This window comes from Rattus norvegicus, chromosome 10, assembly GCF_021556685.1.
Source record: "Rattus norvegicus strain SHRSP/BbbUtx chromosome 10, alternate assembly SHRSP_T2T, whole genome shotgun sequence".
In the NCBI taxonomy this organism is placed as follows: Eukaryota; Metazoa; Chordata; class Mammalia; order Rodentia; family Muridae; genus Rattus; species Rattus norvegicus.
The window spans coordinates 61,101,416-61,113,410 of NC_141543.1; positions in this window are offsets into that span (position 1 = coordinate 61,101,416).

An 11,995-nucleotide genomic window follows, 5' to 3' on the forward strand; every position below is an offset into this window, starting at 1 on the left:
GAATGACAGGGTTGGGGTGACCTGGAAAGATGGCTCAGGGGTTAAGAGAATTTGCTCCTCTTGCAAGAGGATCCAGGTTCCATTCTCAGCACCCACATGGTGTCTCACAACCATCTGTAACTCCAGTTCAAAGGGATTTGATGTCCTCTTCCTCCCTGTACACCAGGTACACAGGTATACACAGATAAGGTCTCTTCAAGTCTCTCAGTCCATAACAGTTCTCTCTTCTCTCATTCTCACAGCCCTTACTCAATGACAACCTGAATCAGTTTTTCCCCCGAAATGTTCCTCATTCAGGCTGATTACTTCCTCAGGGTGTTTTTTGTCCTTTATTCATGTACTTAATTTCCATAAACAGGTCATTAGATCTAGCCGATTGATAGTCTGTTTTCACATCATTCTTGCCAACTTCTACCAGCTAAGCTTGTGACGTCTAGTTCTTCCGTCCCCTCAAGCCAGACACCTCTAAATAACAATATGCATTCTGTCATTATGGAATTTCCCATTTTCTTGCTCAATTACTATTTCACTTCCTTAGGGAGGGAGGCATTTCCTGAGTCATACTTGATAGTTAGACAGACACATCCCCCAAGTCCTGAAATACCTTTTATTTCCCCTTGTTATTCCTAGTCTAGTTGCACACAGACCAAGGGTGGGTACTAATTCTGTCTCTAAAGGTCTGGTGGGGCACAGGGCTGGGAATTTATTATACTGTTTATCTAACTCCTCCTACACACCCACGCTTTCCGCTCTCTTCCCATTGTAGACTCTCGACTTGTTTCAGTCTCTGTAGCCAGAGAGTTTTCTGGTAGGCTGAAGGGAAACAAAATTTCAGTGCTCTGTCCCCAAAAACAACCTCCAAACTCCCAGCCAAAATCTAAACAAACAAAGAAACAAACAAAGCAGGGAAAGATATGCTATCTGCAAGCCGTGGGATAGCCAAAGATTTCTTTATTCATTTTCATTTTGTTCTATGACCTGTTGACTTTTCTCCCATGAACAGACACAGTCCTTTTGTAATAAAAATGTTCCATACCCAGGCAGTGGTGACACACACCTTAATGGAAGCTCTAGGGAGGCAGAGTTAGGTGGATCTCTTGAGTTTGAGGCTAGCCTGGCTTACAGAGTGAGTTCCAGGACAGTCAGGGCTACACAGAGAAAACCTTGTTTCCAAAACCAAGTTTCATAAGCAAACTGTCCCTTTATGAATTCACTTCCCCCTGAGCATGGTTTCATGCCTTTTGTAGCATAAACTGAGAAGACTGAAGTTAGAGAACAGCAAGTTGGAAGTCAAGTCCTGAGAATGAAGGAGGAGGAGGAGGAAGAGGAGAGAGAGACAGAGAGACAGAGAGAGACAGAGAGAGACAGAGAGAGACAGAGAGACAGAGACCGAGACAGACAGAGACAGACAGAGAGACAGAGACAGAGAGACAGAGACAGAGAGACAGAGAAGAAGGAGGAGGAGGAAGAGAGAGAGGGAGAAGGAGGAGAAGGAGGAGAAGGAGGAGGAGGAGAAGGAAGAGGAAGAGAAGGAGAAGGAGGAGAAGGAGGAGGAAGAGGAGAAGGAAGAGGAGGAAGAAGAGGAGGAGGAGGAAGAAGAGGGGGAGGAGGAGGAAGAGGGGGAGGAGGAGGAAGAGGGGGAGAAGGAGAAGGAGAAGGAAGAGGAGGGGGGAGGAAGAGGAGGATGAAGAAGAAGAGGAGGGGGAGGAGGAAGAGGAGGGGGAGAAGGAGGAGGGGGAGAAGGAGGAGGGGGAGGAAGAGGAGAGGGAGGAAGAGGAGGAGGGGGGAGGAAGAGGAGGATGAAGAAGAAGAGGAGGGGGAGGAGGAAGAGGAGGGGGAGAAGGAGGAGGGGGAGAAGGAGGAGGGGGAGGAAGAGGAGGGGGAGGAAGAAGAGGAGGGGGGAGGAAGAGGAAGAGGGGGAGGAAGAGGAGGGGGAGGAAGAAGAGGAGGGGGGAGGAAGAGGAGGAGGGGGAGGAAGAGGAGGAGGGGGAGGAGGAAGAGGAGGGGGAAGAGGAGGGGGAAGAGGAGGGGGAAGAGGAGGAGGAAGAGGAGGAAGAAACAAAACTAAACCAGGAAACAAAATTTTCACACTGTACAAATTATGTGAATGTCAAGCTAGAGTGTCCATAAATCTATGTTGGAACAGAGCCACAAGCATCACCCTGTGTGTTATCTGATGCTGTAGAACACAAGTGCAAACCCTGACTACCATACCGGTGCTGTGATTTGGGTGTGAAGTCTCCCTAAAAGTCTCAGACGAGACTTTGGAAGGGATCAGGTGGCCAGAGCTCTGATGTACTCAATGAATTGCTTGATAGATTCTTAAGATTGAATTATTGCCAGATGGTGAGAAGTAGGAACAGAGCTTTATTGGAGAAGGCAGGTCCGTGGGGACACATCTGTGGGGCGCCATGTTGTCCCAGACCCCTCTCTGTCTCTTTCTGCTTCCTGATTTCTTCGAGGTGAGGAGACCGGCTCCAGGTGCTCTCTGTCAGAATGATCTGCCTCATTTCAGGCCCAAAAGCCACGGAGACACAGCTCTTGGACAGAAACCTGCGAGACTGCAAGCCCCAAACAACAACAGCAACAAATCCCTCTCCCTTAGTTGTTTACTCCGGTATTTTGCGATGTCAATGAAAAGTCTAACATGATTTACAATAAAAACCCTGTGACTACAAAAGCTGAAATATTAACTGGCCTTTTGCAGAAAAGGGGTGTTGGCCTATTCTAGGGTAGAATTTTGAAAATGTGAGTTTATAATATCTTGTGTGAATCAGAAATCCAAGTAATAGGTCTCAAAAGACATCCTCAGTGGATATGGTGGCAAACCCCAGTAATCCTCACAACTGGGAGGTTAATAGTCAGAAGACCTGTAGTCCAAGGTCACACTCGGGTGCATAGAACTTCAGGCTAGCTTAACCTCAGGCTAGCTTAACTTCAGGCTAGCTTAAGCAACCTGACACTTTTTTAATTAATTAATTAATTAATTAATTACTGTGTTTTGAGACAAGGTTTCTCCATGTAGCCCTGGCTGTCCTTGACTCTATAGACTCACTCTGTCCACCAGGCTGGCCTCAAACTTTCAGACATCTGCCTGCCTCTGCCTCTCAAATGCTGGAATTAAAGTTTGTACCAACATTGTCAACTGAGACTTTTTTTTTAAAAGAAATAGAATCTAATGAAATAGAATACAATTAAGTATCAATGTATACTATGTGTAGTACTAGTAAAAAATATTATTCCAGTTCACCTGCCTATACAACATATGTCCCCACATACCTATATGTGCTACATTATGATAGAAAATGTATCTTTTAATGTAGGCCATGACTGGACAAAACAGACAAGGAAATCACAGTGATTGGTGGGAGAATGAAAGAACTACACTCTGAGAAATAGAGGAGGCTCCAAGACAACCTCTGGATGATCAGGAGGAACTGACCTCGTAAGCAGTGACCTGAGGACACCAGGGAAGAGGAGAAACATGACAGTCATAACAGCACGTGCAAAGGCTCTAGAGACAAACGAAAAGGAGGTGAAGCACCTAGGACAGATGACAAGAAGTTACATCTAGGTGAAGTTTAAAATCAGGCGCACCACCCCGGCCCCATTCTCCCCCTCTTACCCTTCTTGCCTTCTTTCCCTTTCTCTCAGAGTCTCAGCTCTATAACCACAGGCTGGCCTTGAACTGTGGGTCCTCCTGCAGATTTCAGGTAGGCCCCGCCATGCCAGGCTGTCTACCCACCACCACTCTTTATCACGTGCCTTGTTTTTTGTTTTTTTTTTCTTTTTTTCGGAGCTGGGGACCGAACCTAGGGCCTTGCGCTTGCTAGGCAAGCGCTCTACCACTGAGCTAAATCCCCAACCCCTTGTTCTTTTTTTTTCTTTAGGCACTTATCATTTTTTATTATTTCATTCATTTGCTCATTTACTATTTACCAAATGCATGCATGCTAAAACTTACCAGAACTATTAAAAAATAGCATCCATGAAAAAAGAGACCATATTTGGAAAATATATTTTGATTATATTTATTTACGTGTCTATGTGCATATGTGTGCACGCATCACAATGCACATGTGAAAAAATATATGTATATATGTGTACACGCACACACATATAATATATATCAGAAGATAACTTGCAAAGCTGGTTCTCTCCTTCCACCCCGTGGGAGGGATCAAATTCAGGCTGCCAAGATTGTCTGAAAGTGCCTTCTGAGTGTCTGAGAAAGAGCCTTCTCACTGACCCAAAGGAGGCCATCCTGTTTATAACCATTCCCTAGCAAGGTGCCTAGGATATCACAGCCACTGAAGTACTGCAGGAATTTTAGAAAGATACTCCTGTTCACTCCTGTTCCACTGGAGTAGAGAGGGGTCTGTGGGTTGGAGATGTAGCTCATTTGGTAGTGTGTTTGCCTAGCATGTACAAAGATCTGAGCTAGTTCCTCAGCACCATATAACACCGTGGGTGGGTACATACCTGTAAACCTTGCACTTGGGAGGTGGAAGCAGGAGGATCAGAAGTTCAAGGTCATCCTCTTCTACATAGTGAGGCCAGCCACGGATCTGTGAGACTGCGTCTCAAAAACAAACAAACAAGCAAGGACAGTACTAGATTATAAGAGGTGTGAGGCTTTGAATATGCTTGGCTCTCTGGGAGTGGCACTATTAGGAGTTACGGCCTTGTTGGGGTAGGTGTGGCCTTGTTAGAGGAAGTGAGTCACCGAGGGGGTGGGCTTTGAGGTCCTATGCTCAGGCTCCAAACTTCCTGCTGGCTACTTGTGGACTAAGATGTAGAACTCTCAGCTCCTCCTCCAGCACCATGTCTGCCTGCAGGCCACCATGCTCCCCATCATGATGGCAATGAACCAAACCCCTTAAAACTATAAGCCAGAGCTAATTAAATGTTTCCTTTGTGAGAGTTGCCTTGGTCATGGTGTCCCTTCACAGCAACGGAAACCCTAACTAAGACAGAGGAGAAAGGAGAAGCAGGTAGAACCAATGGACAGTGATCAGCATTGGAGGGGAGCGAAGCACAGAGAGAAGACAGATAACGATGGGCGGCCGGCCAGAGCCAGGACACAGTGAGAGTGCTGAACCTGGATAGCTTAAAACGGTAAAGGAGAAAGACAATTTATGCTGGGACTTGAGGTACTCGTGGGGCATCCTGAAGAAGATTATGGTCAACGACGTCCAAGAACAACTCGCAGGACTAGGAGAATAGATGAGAGCACCTGGACGGACCCAGAACGGCCTCCAAGCCACAAGTACCGGCCAGGAATGTGGCTTAGCAATGGAGACCTTGTGTAACATGTCAAGGTCTTGGATCAGATCTCTAACAGTGAAAAAAAGCAAAGAGCAGACTTCACATGGGAGGGCAAAATGTAAGGGTGTTGAGAGGAAGGGAAGTCAGGAATGCTGTGGAGAAGCCAAGGGACTGGGTGGGGAAACGGGAAAATCAAGAGAGGCTAGAAACCGGAAGCTAATGCTCTCGAGCCAGGTAGGATGAATGGAAAGAAAGCCCCTGTTCTCGGTAGCAAATTGACGTTCCCTAGAGTGGTGGTCACAGGCTGGAGAATAGGTGGAGGGAGGGTGGATGAGACCATCCTCAGGTACTCTATTTCTGTCCTTCATTTCCTTCCTGTATTTATGTGTTGTTCATGACCTGTCTGCTTCTTCCTGCAACGACCAGAAAAACAACTACCAGAAAAGCATGAAACAAGCTCACTCTCTCTGTCTCTCTGTGTCTCTGTCTCTGTCTCTCTGTCTCTCTGTCTCTGTCTCTCGCTGTATCTCTCTCTGTCTCTCTCTGTCTCTCTCTGTCTCTCGCTGTATCTCTCTCTGTCTCTCTCTGTCTCTCTCTGTCTCTCTGTCTCTGTCTCTGTCTCTGTCTCTCTCTCTCTCTCTCTCTCTCTCTCTCTCTCTCTCCTGGAACTCCCTATGCAGACCAGGGTGGCCTCAACCTTACAGAAATCCACCAGCTTCTGTCTACCCAAGGCTGGGATTAAAGGCGTGCCCCACCATGCCCAGATGTCATTCATTTATTCATTTGCTTGGGAGATAGGATCTCTCCAGCCCACTCCACAGTCTAGAGCTGCTAGATAGGCCAGGTTGACTTCAAATTCTCAATCCTCCTGCCTTAGCCTCCAGAGCACTAGAGTTGTAAGCATGCACCATTACATCGTTTTTATCGTCTGTTTGCTGCTGCTGTTTTTTTGTTGTTGTTGTTCTTTTTTTCGGAGCTGGGGACCGAACCCAGGGCCTTGCGCTTCCTAGGCAAGCGCTCTGCCACTGAGCCAAATCCCCAACCCCAGCTGCTGCTGTTTTAAAGCTGAGGCTGACCTCAAAGCCTCAGTAACTGTTCTGCCTCAGCCTCCTGAGTGCGGTGACGACACACTTGAGCTACCATGCCTTACCCACGCTTAATTTTTTTTAAAGGTTTATTTATTTTATTATGTGAGTACACAGTCGCTGTCTTCAGACACACCAGAAGAGGGCATCAGATCCCATTACAGATGGTTGTGAGCCACCATGTGGTTGCTGGGAATTGAGCTCAGGACCTCGGGAAGAGCAGTCGGTGCTCTTAACCCCTGAGCCATCTCTCCAGCCCCACTTTTAATTTTTTAATTGACATAGTGAAAAGCTCTCAGGGAGAACTTTCCCTCGGGATGGAGACCCTCCAACTCCAAAGACCAGACCGAGACACCACAGGATGCAATCAGCAAGAGGATTTGGTTTATTGTCGGGATACACAGGCACAGGCACCTGCGGGCGCTTCAGTCACTCGGGGGACTGGCGCGCCCCACGGAACCAAGGATGGGCTTTTATAGGATTTTGGGGAGCAGAAGCAAGCATACAGAAGCAGATGCATGGTTACAGGGATATAATTGGTGGATTCTAATATGGCAAGGGTTTAGCCCGGGGGCAAGTTTCCTAGCTACCTTCCTGAAACATAACGACTGACTCGGCCCCCCAAGGGTTCAGCCCGGGGGCAAGTTTCTTAGCTACCTTCTTGGAACATAACGGCTGACTCGGCCCCCCACCAGGGTGTGGGACCTCTCCCGGGGCTTTTTTCATTGTCAGGTGTTCAACCGAAGTCGTCCTGTTGCCAGGCCTTCAACCAAACACATCCTGCTTGGCAGCCGCTGTGTACTCAGTGTTCTAACCTTTCCCTGAACCAGTCATCTTAAGTACAGCCTTGCAAAATGGCGTTACTGCTGCTAAGCTGGGGTCTTTCAATAGAATTACACATATTTATCTGATATGATGCATAACAACAGATGAGGGCATCTGGTACCGCCACAAACTTGTATCATTTTGTGTTTGTAGCATTCAGAATTCTTTGTGCTGCTGTTTTGAGACACGTAGTAAACCGTCTGCCACGCCCTGTGACCCTATCAGAACGTTATCCAAAGGCCTAATCGGAGTCCATCAACCATTCAACGAGTGTGTGAATGCCCCTCAATCCCAGTGTTCAGAAAGAGTCACCCTAGCCGTTCAGTTGTATCTATAGAGACTTCCCATCAGGTTAAAATAAAGGTTAGCTTTATTTTAAACAAAATTTTATAGTCGAGGGCTGGAGAGATGGCTCACAGGTTAAGATCACTGGCTGCTCTTCCAAAGGTCCTAAGATCAATTCCCAGCCACCACATGGTGGCTCATAACCATCTATAATCAGGTCTGGTGCCCTCTTCTGGCCTGTGGGCATACATGCAGATGGAATACAGTATACTTAATAAATAAAAATCTTTAAAAAATTTTTATGATCACACTTGGTGTGATTCTATTCCATTGTCATTTTTATTACATCCATTCATTCATTGATTCATTCATCTAGAGTACATGCTCGCACCATGGGGCACATGTGGAGGGGAGAGCATATCCTGTTGGAATGGAGCTCAGGTTACCAGGCTTGGCCACAAATCTGCTGAGCCATCTCGTGAGCCAGGAACTTCCTTTTCAATGGTCAGTGTATTGTGGCCAGTTTTAAAGTCTTCGGGCAGCCTCTTTACGTGGATGACTGTACACTAATTCAAGATCACACTATATATAGCCAGCCCCAATTCCTATATTTCCTCAACAATAACTGAGGGATGATGTGGAAAGGGGCCTGGTTTGCTACCAAGCCAGATCCAAGCCAGTCCCGACCTGCCTGTCTAGTGAGGAATTGATTTCACTGCTTGGCATGGAGTTTCTAATCAAGGAAAAAGCTTTGTATATGTAACTGGTAAACGAGTGGGATGGGGGTGTGGCGATACTATGAGTCAGTCCCAGTCCAGCCTCCACCCCTGGCTTGCACCTTAGAGAGTAACCATAGGCAGAGATCTGAGGAGCCACTGACAATAACTGCTGTAGAGCCAAAAGGAGCTTTGCTTCTGGGGACACACAGGGTAGCTCAGCGGACACCAGTGATTCTAAGGAACCCACAAGAATAGCTTTAGGCAGGGATGACGGGCAGCCTTCAAAGCTTTTGCTTACTCACTGGAGGCATCATAGGTGACCATAGGTGATGTAAAAGCCTGCAAGTGTGTGTGTGGGGGTGTTAACACTATTATATCCTGACCACAGTTCCCACTCCTCCCAGTCTATCCCTCACCCCCCTTCCCCCAGATTCACTCCTCCCCCATTTCCCTTCAAAAACAAAAGAACAGGCCTCCCAGGTACATCAGGCGAATGTGGCATAACAAGTTACACTCTGACACAAACCCTCATACCAAAGCAGGTAATCTTCCTGTCACCAGCTTTTAGCTCGAGCCCCATTATAAACACTCTCTACGATCTCGGCCTTTAAAACATTTTAAAATCTGTTTTATGTGTGTGAGTGTTCTGCCTACATGCATGTGTGCCTACACGTGTGGCTGGTGCCCACAGAGGTCAGAAGGGGGTGTCAGATCTCCTAGAACTAGAGTCACAGACATTTGTGAACCAACACATAGGTGCTAGGAACCAAACCTGGGTCCACTGTGGGAGCAACAAGGCCTCTTTTTTTTTTTTTTTTTTTTTTTGGTTCTTTTTTTCAGAGCTGGGAACCGAACCCAGGGCCTTGCGCTTGTTAGGCAAGTACTCTACCACTGAGCTAAATCCCCAACCCCACAACAAGGCCTCTTAACCTCTGAGCAGCGCCATCTCCCGTCCCTCGTCTCAATATGTTCTGAGGCTACTGGAAAAGAGTGAGTTCTATTGTTAATCTGTAAATATTGATTATACCCTGTTGGTTGAAAGCACTGAATCTTTGTTTCCTTGATGATTTTTGTTTAATTGTTCAGTTGCCAAGAGGTGGGTCTTGGCTCAAGACCTCAGGGAAAACCGGTTTGAAGGTGAGCTCTCTCAGCGGTCCGCAGAGCAGAAAGGCATCTTCTAGAAAGGTGGATAAACTGATAAGTAGCTAGACTGTAGAGAAGCGCTCAGGTCTAAGGTCTGTCAGCCGAGGGTGAAAAGCACAAATATCAAACGCTCATATGCTCCATGCCAGACTACGCATTAAGTTCCTGATGGTGATATTACCCTCACTTCATAGTAAGGAAATTGTAACACAGGGGACCATGGGACTTAACCAGTCAAACACACCAGGCAGCTGAGCTTCAGGACTCCAAGTCTTAATGAAGCTCACCATCCTCCCTTATGGTAAAGAATGCAGTTTTCTGGGGCAGAAAACCAAGGCTTAATCTGGAAGCCCTTCCTTCCTAGCTGCCAGCACTCTCCTCACTGCCCCAAATCCCTCTCTGTATGTGTGTGTTTGTTTGGGGAATTGTTATCATTTTGAAGCATGTGTGTGTTCGGAGTCACACCCCTTGTTTTGTTTTGGTCCAAGACAGAGTCTTCCATTGGTCCGGAGCTTGCCCAGTGGCCTGAGTGACCATCAAGTCCTGAGGATCTGCTCTGTCTGCCTCTGTCTTCCATTGTTGGGATTACAAACCAGCATCAACATACCGGCCAGCGCTTTTTTTTTTTCTAGATGAGTTTTGGAGATCAAAGTCTGGGAATTGGACTCAGATTTTCAAGCCTGCAAGGCAAGCATTTTATAGTAAACTACTTCCCCGGCCCCAAAGCCAGTGTGCCTTAAACCATGATTAACCATGCAGAGAATCAGAAATGCTGGTGCCAAGTTTTCTTTGAAATGCATGGAGAGACTAAAGGAGACCTACAGCGGCGCTCTAGGTTCATGGCTGCCCCTCAACCCAGCCCTGCCCACCTCACCACTGCAGTGAGAAGAGCAAAGCTTAGAATAAAAGATTTAGGAGTCAGATGACATGAATTTTAATCCAATTCCCTGAACTGACTAGTCTCATGATAGCTATATTTAGGCTTTGGAATGTCCCCTAAAGACCCATGTGGACTTGTAATGGTCCCATTGTAGGACAGAAGTTTTGACAGGCAGAGCACAATGGGAGGTCATTTAGGCCACTGGGCTATGCTCTTGAAGGGAAATGTGGTACCTGGGCCTCTCCTCACTTTCTTTTGCTCCTTGGCCACGAGGTGAGCATTTTTACATGTGCCCCTGCTTCAGTGTGGCGCCTCACTATGACCCCAAAACAGTGGGCGCACTGATCTTGGACGGAAGCCTCTGATTTGGGTTTTCCACCCCTGGCCAGCAGAGCTTGGATCTGAGAAGTATTTTTCTATTACCTAGTCATTTGTCCACTTTTCTAGAAGCTGATTTTCTGCTCGACTGACTAGGAGAGCCCAGCTTCCAACCAGTTTTCTCTGAGGTCATAAGTCACAGCTCACCAATCAGCAACCGATTTGAAAAAATTAAATGAAAATCAGTAAGGCAACCAAAAATTCAGTACCTTCAGCCAACAGGGTGTAACCAGTATTTATACATTGCCTCTCCCAACAATAGAGTACACAGAAGAAAGATAAACCTGTTCTCCAGAAGTTAATTCTCTCAGGGATTTTGTTAAAGGGATGGAAAGCTAACAATGGCCATAGGCAAGTGACCCAATTTCTCTGGCTCTATCTCCTGACATAAAACTAAGCCTAGAAATAGTGCCTGAGGGCTAGGGAGATGGCTCAGCCAGTAAGAGCACTGACTGCTTCTCCAGAGGTTATGAGTTCAAGTCCCAGCAACCACATGGTGGCTCACAACCATCTGTAATGGGATCCGATGCCCTCTTCTGGTGTGTCTGAAGACAGCGACAGTGTAGTTATATAATAAATAAATAAATCTTTAAAAAGGAAGGAAGGAAGGGAGGAAGGGAGGAAGGAATCGTGCCTGAGTTTCATCCTCAGCCAGCCTTAGCCCCAGTCTTCTCCATCCTGCTTTAAATCCTTTCTGTGAACTTTCGGGGACTCAAGGTGAGACATCCACACAGTGCCTCAGCTCACAAGCGGCTTGCTCTCACACTGCCTTCTTGCGCTCATGGAACCCGGCTCTCCCTGGACTACACTTCACCCTGCAACACAGAGAGCAGGTAGCTGTTTTTCTTCCCACACTCTATGTACCTGGAAACAATGCGGGTGTCTTTCTTGCTTCTTGTTGCTTCCAAAATGGTCTCCTTCCAAAATCTAAGCTTCTTTGAAGGACATGCCAACAGACTACACCGCCCATGGCCTGTTTGTAACAATCATCACCCGACTCCCACCGCTTGCATCAACATTTAAGTGTTTGGCTTACACTCGCTTTTCTGTTTTGAAGCTTTTCCCTGTTTGTGTGGGCACAAGTCCACCCGCTCGATTGAGCCAGTATCTTCACCACTCAGTTCCTTGTCCTCTGCACTGAAGTATCATCTTTCCCTCTACCCAGTCTCAGCTACGCTTTCAAAACCTCGTCAAAACCAAAGGAGGCTGGCAGGAACCGACTGCTCTGAGCTCCCCATAACCAGCATCTGGCCATTATCGCTCCTCCCAGACCGGTTTCCGGTTTCCGTTCGCTCACACCAATGAGTCTCCAATCCTTCAGGCTCTTTAGAGTAAGTGTTCCACATTTGCACCGTGGACCACCACTTCTTATCCTTCTGTCTCAGCTAAAACCAGTTGAGATCCATTTGTCC